Genomic DNA, 17,345 nt, shown 5'->3' with positions numbered 1-17,345 from the left:
CCTTGAGGTCCACCCAAGTTGTTGCATGTATCAATAGTCTGTTCCTTTTCATTGCAGAGTAATATTCTGTGGTATGGATGGAACACTGTTTAACCATTCACCCGTTGACGGACACCTGGGTTGTTTCCAGTTTTGGTCTGTTATGCATAAAGCATCTACAAACATTCATGTACAGGATTTTGTGCAGACATACATTTTCATTTCTCTGGGATAAATGTCCAGGAGTGCAATTGCTGGGTTGTATGTTAAGTGTACACTTAACATTATAAGAAACTTCCCATTTTCCATAGTGGTTTTACCATTTTACATTTCCATCAGCGTTGTATGACAGATCCAGTTTGTTCATATACTCAACAGCATTTGGTATTATCACTATTTTTAATTCAGCCATTCTGATAGATATGTAGTGCTATCTCATTGTAGCTTTAATTTGTATTTCCCTGTTGACTAATGACATTCAACATCTTTTCATGTGCTTACTTGCCATCCATATTCCTCTTCAGTAAAATGTCTTTTCATGTCTTTTGCCCTTTTTCTAATTGGATGGGTTTTTTATTGTTGAGTTCTGAGCATTCTTTATATAGTCTAGATTGGTGAGCTATATGATTGGCAAATGATTTATCTCAATCTGTAACTTGTCTTTTCCTCTTCTTAAGTTTTTTTCAGACCCAAAGATTTAAATTTTGATTAAGTCCAATATATCAACTTTTTTTCTTTTATGCATTGTGTTTTAGGGATAAAGTCCAATAACTCATTTTGCCCTAGATCCCAAAGGTTTTCTCCCATGATTTTTTTCTAAAAATTTTATAGTTTTATGCCTTACATTTAAGCTCAAAATCCAATCTGAGTTAATTTTTCGTATAAGGTATGAAGTTTAGGTTGAGGTTCCTTTTTTTGCCTATAGATGTCCAATTGCTCCACACAAAGGACAGCATTTCCAACAAATGTGTTGAAAAGGCTATCTTTCCTCCATTAAATTATTTTTGCACCTTGGCCAAAATCAGATGGATGCATTTGTATGGGTCTATTTCCGGGTTCCTATTCTGTTATGTTGATCTCTGTGTCTATCACTCTGTCAGCACCATACCATCTTGATGAGTCTTAAAATTGGGTAATGTGAGTCTTCCAACTTTATTCTTCTTCTCCAAAATTGATTTAGCTTAATTAATTTTACATCTTGATAGTTTTGTCTTTCCCCATTTTGTCTCCTGCCTTATTCTAGGGAAGAAAGTTCTTGCATAAGTTCCTCCTTTTCTTGTTGCAACTCTTGCGAATGTTGTTGGTTTTGCTCCAGTCTGTCCTCCAACCACTGGAGGAGAGGCCTGCTGACTGCTGACATCTGACTGCACAGATTCTTGGTAAACACTGAGCCATTATGGATCTTGGTTACTGAGTCCAGATGTGTAAGGCTGTGGATCCTCCTATATGCATCCTGCTCCTCCTGGCACAGGATCTTGGGCAGCTCTACTGCTGATTCAAGGCACACTTTCCCAATGGTGACATGAGGTACAATATGGATTGGGATTTCGATTCTTTCATACTCTGAGCTCTTTTGGGCCTGTATGGATTGGAAGCAAGTGTAGAGTACCCGGCCAGTCTTTGTGTTTTTATCTTCTATGAAACAGGAAAAAATAAGTCCTACAAAGCCTTGACCCATCATCTGGTACATGGCTTGTGTGCGAACATTGACATGTGAAGGCCAAAGAGTTATATGAGGATGGGAATGATACCAGCCCACAACTCTCATAGGGCCGCCCGTTAGTTCAGCCAACCTCTCCGCCTCTGTTGAAGCTGCAGACGGCTGCTCTGGAGAAATTTCCACTCGGTCTTCCTCTTATCAGAACGTCTCAAGATGATGACGGAATGAATGTGAACAATTTTCACAGTGTCAATCTTTTCAGCAACTGTGTGCATTTCAGTTCCAGTATATGCAAATTTTGAGCCATTCCTTGGGTCATCATTCAACTCCCCTATACACAGCCCCATCACCTCCTCCTTTTCTGTGCTCAGGGCATGGTTGAGACAAACCAGGAAAGCGTCAGACTCGAGATGAACTGCCTGCACCGCCTGCACCACCTGCACTGCCATCTTGATCGGACCCTGCTCACATCGCGTCGGGCCCACTCCGGCCTGGCCAACCCGGTGCTCCGGTGCCAGGCTCTCCACGCTCCGCCCAGGCACCGGGTTCCATACGTTATAATTTTAAGTTATTTCCATTTGTCAAGAGATTGCTTTACTTGCACTGATTCTTTGACCTCTATGTGGCTCAATTTTCTAATCCGAAAAAAGGGGAAAATAATAACACTGAACTTACACAATTTTAATGAGAAACAAATGGTCTGTTGCAGGTAAAACCTTTAGAATAATGACTGGCACCGTCTATAATAACATAATAATAATATAATAATTTTACTTCTAAAAAGGGTGAGTTTTCCTAAATCAACTCCTACAAGTCCTTTCTCTCAGCCTTTGCTCTTTAAATGTAATAATGAGAAATTCTGGAAAATAGAGCTCCACAGCGTGGTGTCATTCAGGTATTGCCAAGCCTTGCTGATATTTTTTAACTTTGTTTTGACACCAGACGTGCTTGAGCTGTAGGGCTAGGGGAAGCACCCAGAGAGGCATCCGGAAGCCTGGGCTCTGGTCTTGGGCCATCTGCTTCCTAGTGACGAGGTCTGCCTTCGTTTCCTGGGGCTGTGGTAACAACAGACCACAAACCATGGAAATGTGCACTGGTTCTGGGGGTTGGAAGGCTGCAGCCGAGGTGTCAGCAGGGCCAGGCGCCTCTGAAGTCTTCGGGGAAGAGGCTCCTGCTTGCCTCCTTCCTGGCTGTGCATGGAAGCCGGCAGTCCTTGGGCTTCTGCCCCTGCCTCCGTCTCCAGCTGGCTTCTCCCCTGCGTCCGTCTGTCTTTGTCCAAAGCTCCCCTTCCCATAAGGGCACTGGTCAAATAGATCAGGACCCACACAGATCCAGCTTTGCCTCATGTGAACCAATCACATCTTCCAAGACCCTCTTTCCAAATAAGGTCACATTCTTGGTCCTGGGGTAAGGACTTGCCTGTGTCTTTTTGGGGGACACAGTCCCTCCCCTAACATGCTCCTGGGCCATTTACCTGATGCTCAGAGCTAATGTTGACCTGGGGCTTCCTCTGTGCCAGGCACCATTCAAAGCATCATAGGAGAAAGGGCACTGCTATCTCCAGTGTGGACGGGGGCCCTGCCACCACCAAGGGGTTCAGCGACTGTCTCCCGGCCCCGGGGCTGGAAAGCGGCCTTGAAACCCAGCCACATGCTCTCAGGAAGCACTGGGGCTCAATTTCATCTGCCTTCCATGCTACCTGACAGGCTTACCTGAAGCTTGAAGGGGATCACTCCTATGAAAAGTGCTTTGAAATGGCAGCTTTTTGTTGAGTGAAAGCAAGGGATCCTAAAAGCCTCACTTTACCTTTTTGGATTAAGTGTGATCCCATCCTGCTGAAGGGAGCTGCCAAGAAGCACAAGGGCTGATTGCTGTTTCCTTTCCTTTTCCTGCCCCCGTGCTCCGGGGCTCGCGGGCCACGGGATGTCTAAGAGGTAGAAGCAGGTTGGGAAGCAAAAGGACCCCAGAAAAAACCAGGGGAGGCCTCCTGTGCTTCCTTCAGTTTCCAGTCTGCACTGTCCTTAACCTTGTGGGATCATGGGCGGTTAGAGCCTCTGGACTGGCAGAAAGGGAGCAGGGCTGTGCAAACCGAGGGGCTTGCGGTGGTGTCCCTGGGGCCGAGGGAAGGAAGAGGCTCCTCTGCCCGTCCCCGCCCCCAGTAGGAACAGCTCCACCTAATTTGTTTGGAGATACTGGAGTCCTTGCGCGTTTCATTTGAGAAAGGTTTCTTTGCTAAGAAATGTTAGTAAACAACTGATGAAGTCCAATCAGTTGCCTTTTCCTCTGCGCTCCATCACATTCTGTTTACACTTCTGTTAGCCTTTGCGTCCAGGTCGGAGCCCTAATATGGCCTGTGGTTTCTAATTTGGTCTCACCTCTTCCCCTGGGTGCTCTTGAAGGAGAAAGATAATGACTTTTATCTTTTTGTGTGTGTGCTCCCTACAAAGGATGATCAGCTTAAGTCAACGCTCCAGAATTTATACATCTCAAATGAATGTCCTCTCTTTCAAATGGTCCCTGAAACTGAATTCTTGTCAATGAGCCCCTTCAGGAGCTCTTTGCAAAGCTGGGGGTATCTTGAATTATCTGCAATCTCAGAAAAATCTTTGAGTGTGAATTTGATTTTCAACACATCAAAAAACCATTTATCACCAAGTAGATTGCTTCTCTGACCAGAATGATGAATGAATATAAAAAATGGGTTTCTTGAAAGAGTGGTAACTGGCTCTGAAGGCAGTGTTGACATAAGGGTGTGCCCCCCCCAATGTGACAATGTAACAAAACCGATGTATAAATGCTGATATGTTTGTTGTTAAAAAAAAAATCTGTTCCATTAGTTTAGAATTATACTTTCTCCTTCCTTCCTAATCACATAAGCTGTGCTATCTTTTGAACATTGTATACAAGGCAATTCCACAAAAGTACAGGCAGTCTTTGGCTCTGGGTTGAAAACAATAGCTAAGTCAAGTCTCCCCAAGGGCTGGTTAGCTGCCTAAGACATGGCCCCAACAGCCTAGTAGAAAAGGCAGGAATTAAAACAAGGCAGCAAGCAACAAACGTCTTAGAATCCATCAGAGCTACCAAAAGGAAACCACAGGGTTCCAGGAGAGTTGCCTTCAGTAACCCCCACAACCACCCCATCATTGTGCTTCCTGTGCTTTTGCGGAAAGCCAGGGCTGGTGCAGCTATGGAACCTGACGGAGTGAGAAGTTGTACAACTGTGCAATCCATGCAATTTGGACTTCTACCTTGTCACCATCTCCCTAGCTTGGAACGTCTCTCCTTGATTCAGGATGAGCATCTAGTTCCAGGGATGGTAGGCTCTGGACATGTCAAGGGGTGCACACCCCTGGGGGCTGGTCCTGCACGGAGTATTTAGCATCAGTTCCTGCCACAACAACTCAAAGTCAGTGGCTGTTTTCTAAGCATCCTGCTGGTTTTTCTGGCATCACAGGATTGCATTCTCCTGGAATAATCCCGAAATAAAACACCTGTGGTTGCAAGTGTACCACTGTTCAAGACCCTCTCCCTGCGGCTGGAGTGGAGGGTTCCATTTGTCAGAGATGTCTGGCACCATGGGTGCAGCTCTCCTTCCTCAGTCTACCCCTCTCTTCACCAGTGTACACTCTGCCTTCCTGTCCTCTTCCCAGAGTGGATGCCCTCATTTTTCTGGGAACATGAGGCCGCCGGGAATAGGTCCCTATACTTGCTGGGACCATCCATAGTGACCAGGTTACAACCACGGGAGACACCCAGCCCTGGCCCGTATTTCCTCCTTCCACTGCGAGGGGTGGGGATTGCAGTTACCCTCTGCAGTCTTCCCCCACCCATCTGCGGCAAAGTCCGCCTCTATGGGGGGTGGGGTCAGTCCAGGGGCATCAGGCTTTCGTGGGCAGCGGGCTCCTCATGGAGCAGCCGTGAGCCTCACGAGGGTCCCTTGGCTAGTGGCAGACCCCCCACCCAGGGCCAAGTCCCCTAGCCCCGGGTCGGGGAGCCACCCTGCTGCAGAGGTTACACTAGGCAGCAGACGCGTCCTCCGAGCCCAGCTCGGCTCCCACGACCCTTCCCCCTGCTCCAGCTTTATTTAACGTTTCAGAAAACTGCTGTGGGCCTGGCAGGGCTTCCAGGCACAGTAATTCTAATTAGTAGAGTGGCTTCACTGGGAAAACTTTTTCCAGGCCTCAAAGAGCCTCTCATCAGTTCTCTCAATTTGCACGGGGGTCCCTGGGACCTTCTCGGCCAGCCACGGGTGCTGGCCTTACGAGGTTCTTAAACCAACAGTGCAGGACGTTCCCAGGATGCTGGCTGGAAATGGGAAAGGTGACTCTGTCTCTGCAAGTGGGAGACAGAGATCCTCCAAGTGGGAGCAGCGTCATGCCTCACAGGTGAGGCCTGCCCTAGTGAAGGACAGAGCTGACCATCGCTGTACTCCTCTTGCAGGTTGGCAAAGACCAATATTGGAGCCTCAAGCTATGAGTTCTTGTGCGTCAGACCGGGGAGCTCAAGGCCCTGCTGGTGTAGCTCTCCCATCATCCTGCGTAATCTGCACAGTTAATCCTGTGAGGGAGCTGCTGATGGTGCTGTGAACAGTTGATTGTACACCGTGGATGACTGTATAGTATGTAAATATATCTCAATAAAACTGAATAGAAAAAAGCAAAAAAACAAAACCGCCTGCCCGATGTTGCAGTCTCCCTGAAGCTACTCTGTGAACTGAGCCAAGTTCTGCGTGGCTGACCGAGGTCTGATGTGTCGCTTCCGGACCAGATCTCTGACAAATGGAGATGCCGGGTTGGAAAGGGCGTCGGGGGCACCGCACGGAGGACCCGGGAGCGAGATGCAGGGGCGCGCAGGGCGGACTTCACCTAATTCACCCTCAGGCCCCGTGCCTGCCCCACCTAATGGCTGCCCGCGGCTCTCAGCGCGGCTAATGGAGCTCAGCGGCGGGGTCCAGCGCGCTCGGTTACCCCAGGAGACGCGCGGCTGCAGAAGAGCCTGCGCGGGGGCGGCGAATCACCCGGCAGGTGACAGCGCGCACGGCTGCCACTGCGCTCCCCGCGCTCCCTCGCTCCTCCCCGCCGCTCCGCCCACTCGCCGCCGCCGCCTCCTTGCACGGAAATGTGTGTAGGTCTTTCAGGCTCTGGACTCTCTCGCGCCAAATATTTTTTTTTTTTCCTGGGGGGGAGGGTAGTTCTTCTTTACTCCTTCACGTGCAAGAAGCATGACATCCTAACTGTGGGAAAATAAGGGCTGGCGGTGTTCTGAAACTTGCAGATACTAATGAAGAAGAATAATTCTGATTCTCTTGGCTTGGAGCAGGGTCTGGGCACTGGCATGCTTTACATGGTCAATAATATGCCCCAACTAAAAAAAAAAAACATACATACATACATATATTTATAGTATAGTACTATATTAGCACTATATTAATCATTATAATAAACATAGCAATTATATCATAGCTATAATTAAAAATGATTATATTAGAACAATATATTAAAGTGTATTAATTTATTTATCTCCCGCTCTCCTTCCTCCCCTACCCATCCCAAGGTGCCTGCGAAGCTTTCCTGTTGAACGTGGGCTCTGCTTGTGGCCAGGGTAAGACCCAGGACAAGCCCCTTAACTTCTCTGTGCCTCAGTTTCCTCACCTGTAAAACGGGGATGCTGATAGGACCTCCTTCATGAGGTTGTCCTAAACGTTAAACAGCCCCCTCAAACCCTCCCTTCCCTTCTTTGACCTTGGCTCCTAGCTCCTAACCAGACCGTCTGCTATGAAATTAGCACCTCTTTTCTAAAAGAGGGCGAGGGGTGCATTCTGCAGGCATCTGGGATTTGAGAAGCGCAGGGCCCCGCTGCGGTCCCGGTACAGACAAGTGTCTTCCAAGTTCGCCTCGGGACCCTCTCCTGGGAGAGCAGGGCAGTAAACTCAAAGGGCCGGCCTAGGGGCTATGAGCAAATTCCATCTTCGTGACTTTCTGGTGCCGGGGGAAAGATGCGCTTCACACCCGGGCTACGCAGGCCGAGCATTTGCAGACAGTTCCTGCCTCCTCCTTGGGTTTTCCGCGCAGTGGACCCGCTCCACGCCCCACACCCGCGCCGGGGATTTGGGGCGCCCCACTCCCAGCGCCCGGCGCCCCCACCCCCGGCGCGGCGGCTGGTCCTCCCTCGCGAGCCTCCCTACCTATCAGATTTCCTGTGCGCACTGCCGCGCTGCTCCTCCCACCTCCTAACTGCAGAGCAAAAGGGGAAAACCATCCCCTGCCTGTTCAGAGCGCCTCCGAGCCCGGGGACGCCAGCCCCCAGCTCCTGCAGCTCCGAGTGCCTCTGTGAGCTGGCCGCGGGTTCCAGCCCCCGCACGCCGAGGGGACGCCCGGCGCACGGTAAGCCCCTGGGGACGTGCCCACGCGGGCTGGGACTCCTGGGCGCGCGGCGAGGGCCGAGTCTGGCAGCCGGCGGGAGAGTGCGGAGCGTGGGTGTGCGCGTCGCCTGGGAGCGCGGCTCACTTTGGAGCACCTCGGGCTGCAGTCTTTTTATTATTATTATTATTAAGGAAAGGGAAAGAAAAAGCAAAATGATTACAGAGGCTAAATTTCATCAAATTTCGTTTAACAGTGTATGTGTTTATAAAACCTTATTGCTAGTCGCAACGAGGAAGTTGGGTTGTCTAGCCGACACGATGCACATGTAAAATTTGAGAATTAACGTCTGATGACAACGGCTCACAATTAAACAATAACTCGATCTAAAAAAATAAAATCAATTCCTAAACACCCTGCCGCAGTCATCTCTTTGCAAGAGTGTGTGGGAGTTGTGGAGGGGGCTGACAGGCAAGTTTGTGTAAAAGACATCTTTTCAAAGCCTTGGAATGACAGTAGGACTTTTGACTCTGGGAGAAGGGTTTTATAATCAACATTTTTGGGGACAACATCCGTACCAGCACTTTTAGGTGTGTGTGATCCCTGCAGTAAATGTTTGCATTTGAGTAACTATTTTTTTTTTTTTTCCATCTTTTTCTGTTTCACTTTTTGGGGATAAATGCATCTTGCAATTACAAAAAACCTTTTACCTCAGTAATCAGAGGTTGTGAAATTATTTTTCACTTTCCTTTTTTTCCATGTTCTATGGCAAACAAACAAACAAACAAAAACAACCTTTATGTATAGCAACTTCTTGTAAATATTAGTAACATCACCTTTCATCCTAGGTCTCCCTCATTTAATTTTTCTGCCCTTGCTCACTGAGATCTAGGAAGAGTAGAATTTAATGAAGATAGAGATCTGGACAAGTGTCAGATTCCAGTGTTGGGGGTGGGGAGTGGCTGTTGTTTAGAGTGTTTTTCAGATGTAGGGAATTAAGAGTCACATTTGAGGGTACATGCATGCTGATTCTACACATCCTTACATGTAATAAAGTATTCCAGTGAAATTATATAGTCAGGTAAATGCCCAATCTTTTATGGTGCTTTCTTTTTAAAACAGGTATATGTAACATGCAGTTTCTGTTTCAGAGAGAGCACATACAATATCCTTCTTTTAAAGAATGGCTGCATTTATATATAAAGACCTGTTTTCTATCTCCTTTCACTTTTCTTCTCTTTTCAAGTCAGTTCATCTTTTATAGCTCCTTTGTTAAGGTAAATTCTGAAATGATCATAATATCGTGGATGCATGGAGGATCTCGAAGTGAGGTTCGTTGTTCCTGGAAATGCATCTCAGAAAGTGAAGATATTTCACTAAGCTGTTGCCTCAAAAACTTGACAAAGTTGTCTTTGCAAAGGGTCTTGCAGCCACGGCCACCCTTTCTTCTGTAGGATTTCTAAGTAGGTCCTTGGAATAAACGAAGCCTGACTCTTGTGTCGGATTTTGTGAGATCCTGCGTACCCCTCTTTTTATCTGGCCTGCTTGCCTGGGTGATAATCGTCATCCCTTCAGCAGGGGACGCTAGAGCTGTGCCTGTCGTTCCTCGGTCCTGCTTGACCCAGGCACTGGAGAACTGTGGACTCTGGCCAGTTTGGGTCAATCCTGTAAGGGTGTCACGGGCTCATCCGATCCTTCCAGGGCCTGGGGTTGGCACTGGGCTCTGAGCCCATGTACTGGGACTCCATGGGAGCCGGTGGATGCTTGTCCATTTCACTGGGCTTCTGATCAAATTCCTCCTTGGTTTTTTACCAGGACTAGATCCTGGCCCTGAATTCTGGTTCCACTGGTCTTGAAAATGTGCTTAGCCCTCGTCAGCCCAGAACCAGGAATGAGACCCTTGTCTCCCAATTCTTAACAGATGCTGGCTGGGATGCTTTTCTGCCTTGAACCCGATGGATCTTGAACCAGCGTGCCCCTGCCCCACTGACTCTGACTCTGACTCTGACCATTGCCAGCAACCTTATTCCCAAACCCTACAGACTGGTGCCCTTGGGTAAAAACCCAGGTCTGTAACCTCCCATGGGCCACTGGGTTGACTTTTCTCCTCTGCTTGCCGTTACTTCCCTCTCCAGGGCTCCTCCCAGACCTCCTGGTTCTAAGCCCTAGCCCTCTGGCCTGACGGGGGAAGTGACCGTTACCCGAGCCTGTGTGTGGAGAGGCAAAGTGACTGGGTGATGCTGTCAACTAAGGTGCCTTCAATGGAAAATCAGAATTAGGAGATCTAAGTTTCCTGCAATGAGACTCCTTGGAAAAATAAATTGTCCAGAATTGTTATCTAATCTCTGAGCATTGTCCCATATCCTAAGTAGGGAACAAAGCCAAAAGTCACTTTAGAACCAAGATGAGTCAATAAAATTTCTGATCATTCAACTCTGGAGCCAGGTTGCCTGGGTTGAAGTCCCAGCTCTGTCACCTACACACGGGGCAACCTTGGGCAAATTACTTAATTTCTCTGTGCCTCAGTTTCCTCTGTTGAAATTGAGAATAATAATAGTACTTACTTCATAGACCGTAGTTATAAGGATTGCATGGCTCAATATACATAAGGATTGCAAGGCCAGGAATACAATATGTGCTCCCTAAGTTATAGTTGATATTATTATTAGTTGCCTAGTATTTGTCAAATACTTTTCTGGTCTGGGTAACACTGTTTGGATCAAAGAATGAGGTCTGAAAATAAAGAAACAAAACTGGGTATCCTATATTTAACTTTTTTTTAAAATTTTATTTTGAAATAAATTCAAAGTTATAGGAACAGTTGCAAAAACAATACAAACCCCATACACAGAACTCCAGCATACCCCGACCCCCCCCCCGATACCCCGATCCACCAACTTTAACATGCTGTCACACCGCCATTTCTCTTTTCCTCCCTCCCTCCCTCCCTCCTTCGCTCCCTATCATCCATCATCTATTGCTCTGTTTTCTGAACATATGAGAGCTAGCTGCACATATCCTTGAACAAACAATATAATTCACATATATGATTCCCATGAACAAGAACATTGTTTTATGCAATCTCCTTAAGTGCAGCTAAGAAGTTCAAGAAATTCAACATTGATATAAAGTTTATATTCTATATTTCCTTTTTTCTTCTTCTTCTTCTTATGTCTCAACTGTGTCCCTTTGAGCCTCCTGTCCTCCATCCTCAGATCCCATCTAGGATCCTCCTTGGCATTCAATTGTCATCTATTTAGACTTTTTTGTTTTTTCAATTGGGGGAACATGTATACAGCCTAAATCTTCCCATTCCACCCCCTCCGTAGCATTCCATTAGTGGGATTAATCACATTTAGAAGGTTGTAATGCTATCTATCACCTTCCCACCATCCATTACTAGAAATTTCCCTTTACCTCAAACAGCAACCCTACACTTATTTCTTAACTCCCCATTGCCCCTTCCCCCACTTCTCGTAACCCATACTCTACTTTGCATCTCTATGGTCATATTCTCTGATAATTTCTTTGTGTTTACTGTGGGGCTTAAAATTAACCTCTTAAATCCATAACAATCTTGTTTTTCTTTGATACCAACTTAACTTCAATAGGACATGTAAACTATGTTCCAGTACTCCTCCATTCCCCCACCTTTATATAGTTCTTGTCAAAAATTACATATTTTACATTGAGTCCAAAACCACTGATTTGTCTTTAGAGTTCTTGTATTTTATATCATGTAGGAAGTAAATAGTGGAGTTACAATTCAAAAATTATTGACTTCTATTTGTATTCCATTGTGGTCAGAGAATGTGCTTTGAATATATTCAATTGTTTTCTGTTTTTTGTTTTTTTTTTTTTTAAATTTATTGAGGCTTGTTTTATGTCCCAGCATATGGTCTATTCTGGAGAAAGATCCCTGATCACTAGATAAAAATGTGTGTCCTGGTGATTTGGGATGTAATGTTCTGTATACGTCTGTTAAAATTCTCTATATCTCTCCTTTCTTTGTTTCTCTGTTGATAGGGCTCCCTTTAGTATCTGAAGTAGGGCAGGTCTTTTATTGGCAAAGTCTCTCAGCATCTGTTTGTCTGTGAAAAATTTAAGCTCTCCCTCAAATTTGAAGGAGAGTTTTGTTGGATAAAGTATTCTTGGTTGGAAATTTTTCTCTCTCAGAATTTTAAATATGTCATGCCACTGCCTTCTCACCTCCATGGTGGCCGCTGAGTAGTCACTACTTAGTCTTATCTTGTTTCCTTTGTATGTGGTGAATTGCTTTTCGTTTGCTGCTTTCAGAACTTGCTCCTTCTCTTCGGTATTTGACAGCCTGATCAGAATATGTCTTGGAGTGGGTTTATTTGGATTTATTCTATTTGGAGTTCGCTGGGCATTTATGCTTTGTGTATTTATATTGTGTAGAATGTTTGGGAAGCTTTCCCCAACAATTTCTTTGAATACTCTTTCTAGACCTTTACCCTTCTCTTCCCCTTCTGGGACACCAATGAGTCTTAAATTTGGACGTTTTGTTTTATCTGTTGTATTCCTGAGATCCGTTTCGATTTTTTCAATTTTTTTCTCCATTCTTCCTTTTGTTCTTCCATTTTCTGTTTTGTGGTCCTCAAGGACACTGAATTGTTGTTCACCTTCCTCTAATCTTGTATTATGAATATCCAGAGTCTTTTTTAATTTGACCAGCAGTTTCTTTTATTTCCATAAGATCTTCTATTTTTTTATTTACTCTTGCAATTTCTTCTTTATGCTCTTCTAGGGTCTTCTTTATGTCCTTTATAACCTCTGCCATGTTCCTCTTCATATCCTTTATATCCTGTGCCATGCTTTCATTCTTTGATTGTAGTCCTTTGATTAATTGCGCCAAGTACTGTGTCTCTTCTGATATTTTGATTTCAGTGTTTGGGATTGGGTTCTCCATATCGTCTGGTTTTATCAATATGCTTTAAGATTTTCTGTTGTTTTTGGCCTCTTGGCATTTGCTTTGCTTAATAGGGTTCTCTCAAGTTGTAAAAAATACCAGTCTAATTTTTCAGAACTACAACTTGGTGGCATACACTTTCTCTAACTAACCAGAAGATGGCGTCTGCGAGTCACCTATTCCCCTCAAGTCAGTTCTCCACAACTTTGTCTTTGTGGTATGTGGGGAAATGGTTCTTGTGGGGTCCAATTGGTGAACTCAGTTTGGGTGTGTTTTTGGTGCTATCTGCCCTGAATGTGGGGCGTGTGTCTGGGTGGTTAGGGAGGCAGGGCAGCTTTAATATTCAGACCTCCCGGGTGTTCCTGGAGATTCAAGGCTGTTGCAAGAGTCTAAGCCTTCATTTCAGTTTTGCCCCAGATTTTCTCTGCCACTGACCCACAAGTCGCCGGCACTGACGTAGCATCCCTGGGTTTTCCGAGCAAGCCCCTTTCTCAGCTGTGATCTTCCAGGACCTCTGCTGAGGGAAGGCTGTGCTACGTCACAAGTGTGCACCGTCCCTCAAGGGAAGCCCCAGGCCGCCGTGCTGTGCAGGGGCGCTCCCAGCCTGATGCAAAGATGGCTGAATGGGGTGTCTCAACCTGCCCCGTTTTTGCACAGCTCCACCTTCCCAGCTCTGGGACAGCTAGCTGTGTATGCACCCAAGGCCACTGTCCATGGCCGATATTGTGGCGTGTGTGTGGTGCCATGGGATACACTCCCCGTCACGCTGGGTTTCCTGGTGCGGCTCTGGGCTGTGGGTACGGCCCCAGGCAGGAGTGTCTCCAGCCTGCGGGGGAGCCTGCTGCAAGCAGCACGGTTTCTTTCTCCTTTTGGCTCCCCCCTCTGACTCCCTGGCCCTGAGGGAATCAGCAGCGGTCTATCCTCTATGCCAGACACTGAGAGGTTGGCACAGCCTGCTTCTGCCGTGCTTCATTGTGTGGTTCTCACCGTCATAACTGCAGCTGCTCCTGGTTTTTTTTTTTTTTTTTTTAAAGAACTAGTCCATCTTCAAATGCCAACCCCCGGTTTCCCCACACTGCAGCGTGGCTGTGGGACTTTCAGCCGGCTTACTCACTCGTTTCAGAATGCAGACTCCCGGTTTCACCAAGTGCACGGTCCCTGTGGTTTTAGCAGCCCGTGTCCAGCTGGTGCATTGCTGAAAGTGGTATTCTGGGACACTTTCTGGTTTTTATCTAGTATTTTTCATGGAGGTGTTTTTTTGCCCTGTCTCATCTTAGGTTCCTCTCTCCCTTTATTTAGTTTTAAAAAAGTAACTTGGTTTTAAAATAATTGCCAAAAAGGTGTGCCAAAACTGCTTTCAGCAACAACAGAATTTTTGGAATGAGATGGCTAATGGCAGAGGAACCTGTTTAATTTGTTGTTTTTAAACCTCTGATTCTCTATAATTACCTGAAGCCATTTCTTGATGTTACTGTTTCAGTTTACAGCTCTCTCTTCTTCCATTTCTTACCGTTTCTAATTTATTTATTGGTTTCATGGAGGGGTTTTGGCTACAATGTGTTTCCTGAATGCTGCAAGTTCTTTTGAAATCTCATTGTCTCCTTGTCATCTCATTCCCTCTCGTTTTGCTTATTTCATGTTCTCCTTAATTTCTTGCAGCAGTAAATCTTTATTGTGAAAATTTTCGGTGCATTTCTGGAAATGTATTTTCTTCCAGACTGGCTTCTTCACTGTCTTTTGCACATTTCCATCCCTCTTCCTTTTTCCTTCTTTCCAGTAGTATTTATGCACAATTACCCTGCCATGTCTTTTCTTATATCAAGCATAATTTAACAAGGGTTGTAAATTATGAAGGTTGTACCTTCAGAAATAATTTGAATTATCCTTGATTGCTTCTCTCTTTATGTGAAATTTATTTTCTCTCCAGAGCTTCAGTTGTGTACAGGGCATCCTGTTCTATCTGCTTTTCTGTTGCCTGTGGGAGAGGGAATCTGTGTAATTATGATTGATGGATTTAGTCTTCAAACTTGTTTTCCTGTAGTTTTATTAAAAGTTGCATTTTCAAGCTTTTATACCGTCTTTTCATTCTGCAACTCTTTTCCACTCCATGGGTTTCTGTAATTTATCCATGTTGAGATATGTACCACTAGTTCATTCATGTTCACTGCTATACAAAATTCAGTTGAAGGATTATGCTACAAGTGATTCAACTCTTCTTTTGTTCATGGATATTTAGGTGGTTTTCATTTTTGATACAAAAATGCTGTAATAAACGTTCTTGTAAATATTTCCTTTTGCACACAGGTGTATTTTTTAGAGTATTTACCTAGAAAAGAATGATTGGTTAGGATGCACGTGTATCTTCAACTTTCCAAAATACCAAATAATGCTTTCCAAGGTGGTCACACAAATTTATACCTCACTCACTGTGTAACTCAGGAACTCAATTCCTGGTTCTCCACATCCTTATCAACCCTTAAAACTACTGGACTTTTACATTTTTTGTTAATATGGTGGTTGTGAAATAGTATCTTACTGTTTCAAGGTTCATTTGCCTAATTCTAATAAAGCCAATCATCTTTTCATATATGTCTGAGTTATTTGGTGTTCTGGTTTCCTAATGCTGCCATTATGCAAAATGTGACAAATGGATTGGCTTTTATAAAGGGGTTTTATTTGTTACAAATTTATAGTTCTACAGACATAAAAGTGTCCAAACCAAGGGATAAACATGATTATACCTTCACTGGAGAAAGGCCATTGGCATCTGGAAAACCTCTGTCATCTGGGAAGGCACAGGCACGTGGCTGGCATCTGCTTGCTCCCAGGTTGCATTTCAAAATAGTATTCTCCAAAATGTCTCTAGGCTTAGCTTCTTGGGGCAGACTCTGGGTTAGCATCTCCAAAGTGTCAGCAAAAGTCTGCTTTCAGCAGCCGTCTCCAAAGTGTCACTCCAAAATGTCTGCTTTCAGCTGCTCTCCAAAATGTCACTCTCAGCTGCTCCAAGGTCCTTCTGTTTGTGAGCTCTTTTATAGGGCTCTAGTAATTAAATCAAGACCCACCCTGAATGGGTGGGGTCCATATCTCCATGCAAGTAATTTAATCAACTGTTTTCACCCACAGTGATTGAGTCACATCTCCATGGAAACACTTAATGAAAGGATTCCAATCTAATCAACACTAAAATGTCTCCCCCCACAAGATTGCGCTTTTGGCAGGACATAATATATCCAAACAAGCACATTTGGGTTTTCTCGTCTGTGAACTGCCTGTTCATATCTTTGGCTCATTTTTTCATTTGGGTACCTTTGTCTTACTGATTTGTAGAAGTTTTATTAGAAATTCTAGATACTAATCCTTTATTTCAGTTGTATACATTGTAAATATCTATTTCTATTCTGTGGTTTGTATATTTATCTTTTTAAAGGTACATTTTACTGAATAAACATTAAAAATTAGCCAATTTTACCATTTTCTCATTTATAGTTTGTACTTTTTTTCTCTAAGAAATTTTAAATATATTATCATATATTTTCTTATAAAAATCAAGTTTTGCTTTTCACATCTAAGGTTTTATCTTTGGGTATGTTGTGTGTTAGGGCTTGAAATTTAACTTTCCATATGAATAGTCAGTAGTCCCATATCATTAATTCAATGATCAGTCCTTTCCTTGGTGATATGTAATTCCATTTCTGTCATATATATATAGATCTGTTTCTGGTTTGTGTATTCTATTTTATTGGTCTAATTGTCTAAACCTCACAAATTATCTCATTGACTTAATTGTATGGCCTTAATAATAAGTCTTGATATATATAGCAAGTTTCCCCACCTTGTTTTTTCTTTCTAACTAACATATTTTGCTATTTTTGGCCTTTTGTTCTGTATATCAGTGTTAGTCTCAGTTGTCAAGTTCCAATTAAAAAATGTGCAGTCCTGTTTCTGGGCTCTCTATTGTTTGGTCATTGGTGTATTTTGTCTGGTGCTGTCCAAACACCACTTTGCCTTAATTGCTGTGTCTTTTAATAACTCTTACTCTGGTAAGGTGAGTTTCCCCACCTTGTTCTTTTTAGGCATTCTTCCAGGCAGGTCTTTCAGCTCTGGGGAGAAATGAGATCTTTCTCCATGAACATGGTATATCTATACATATTTCAGGTCCTTTATATTTCTTATATTTGTTATTTATTATGTTATTTATTGAATGCTTTTCAATAATGTGTTGCAATATAGCTGTCTTACACATTTTTTTTTTAGTTTTAGCTCTTGACGCCTTGCTTCCAGTTTTGATGATCTTGTGAATTAGATTTTTGTTAATTATTTTGTTGCTGCTTTTAAAAACTTATTTTGAAATAATTCTAGATTTACAGAAAAGTAGCAAAAATTGCAGGGAGAGTTCCTATACCTTTCATCCAGCTTT

The 17,345-nt window shown here is 44.3% G+C and overlaps 1 protein-coding gene and 1 pseudogene across 5 annotated transcripts in view; one reads left to right on the top strand and one right to left on the bottom strand.

The window, feature by feature from the left end:
* Positions 1-1,213: 1,213 nt before the first annotated feature.
* On the bottom strand, positions 1,214-2,088 carry LOC119540255 (annotated as a pseudogene).
* Positions 2,089-7,897: 5,809 nt separating this feature from the next.
* Positions 7,898-17,345, top strand: part of B3GALT5 (beta-1,3-galactosyltransferase 5) — a 100,383-nt gene continuing 90,935 nt past the window's right edge. For 2 of the 5 annotated variants that reach the window (XR_005216055.1, XM_037831485.1), the window contains exon 1: positions 7,939-8,022. The gene's annotated coding sequence lies outside the window, so the exon portion shown is untranslated. Of the gene's footprint in view, positions 8,023-9,919; positions 10,067-17,345 lie in introns of all 5 variants that reach the window. The other 3 variants (XM_037831484.1, XM_037831482.1, XR_005216054.1) reach the window with 3 other exon arrangements.

The sequence above is a fragment of the Choloepus didactylus genome, chromosome 1, assembly GCF_015220235.1.
Source record: "Choloepus didactylus isolate mChoDid1 chromosome 1, mChoDid1.pri, whole genome shotgun sequence".
In the NCBI taxonomy this organism is placed as follows: Eukaryota; Metazoa; Chordata; class Mammalia; order Pilosa; family Megalonychidae; genus Choloepus; species Choloepus didactylus.
Note: the sequence above shows the minus strand (reverse complement) of the source record. Positions and strands in the feature narration are given on the sequence as shown.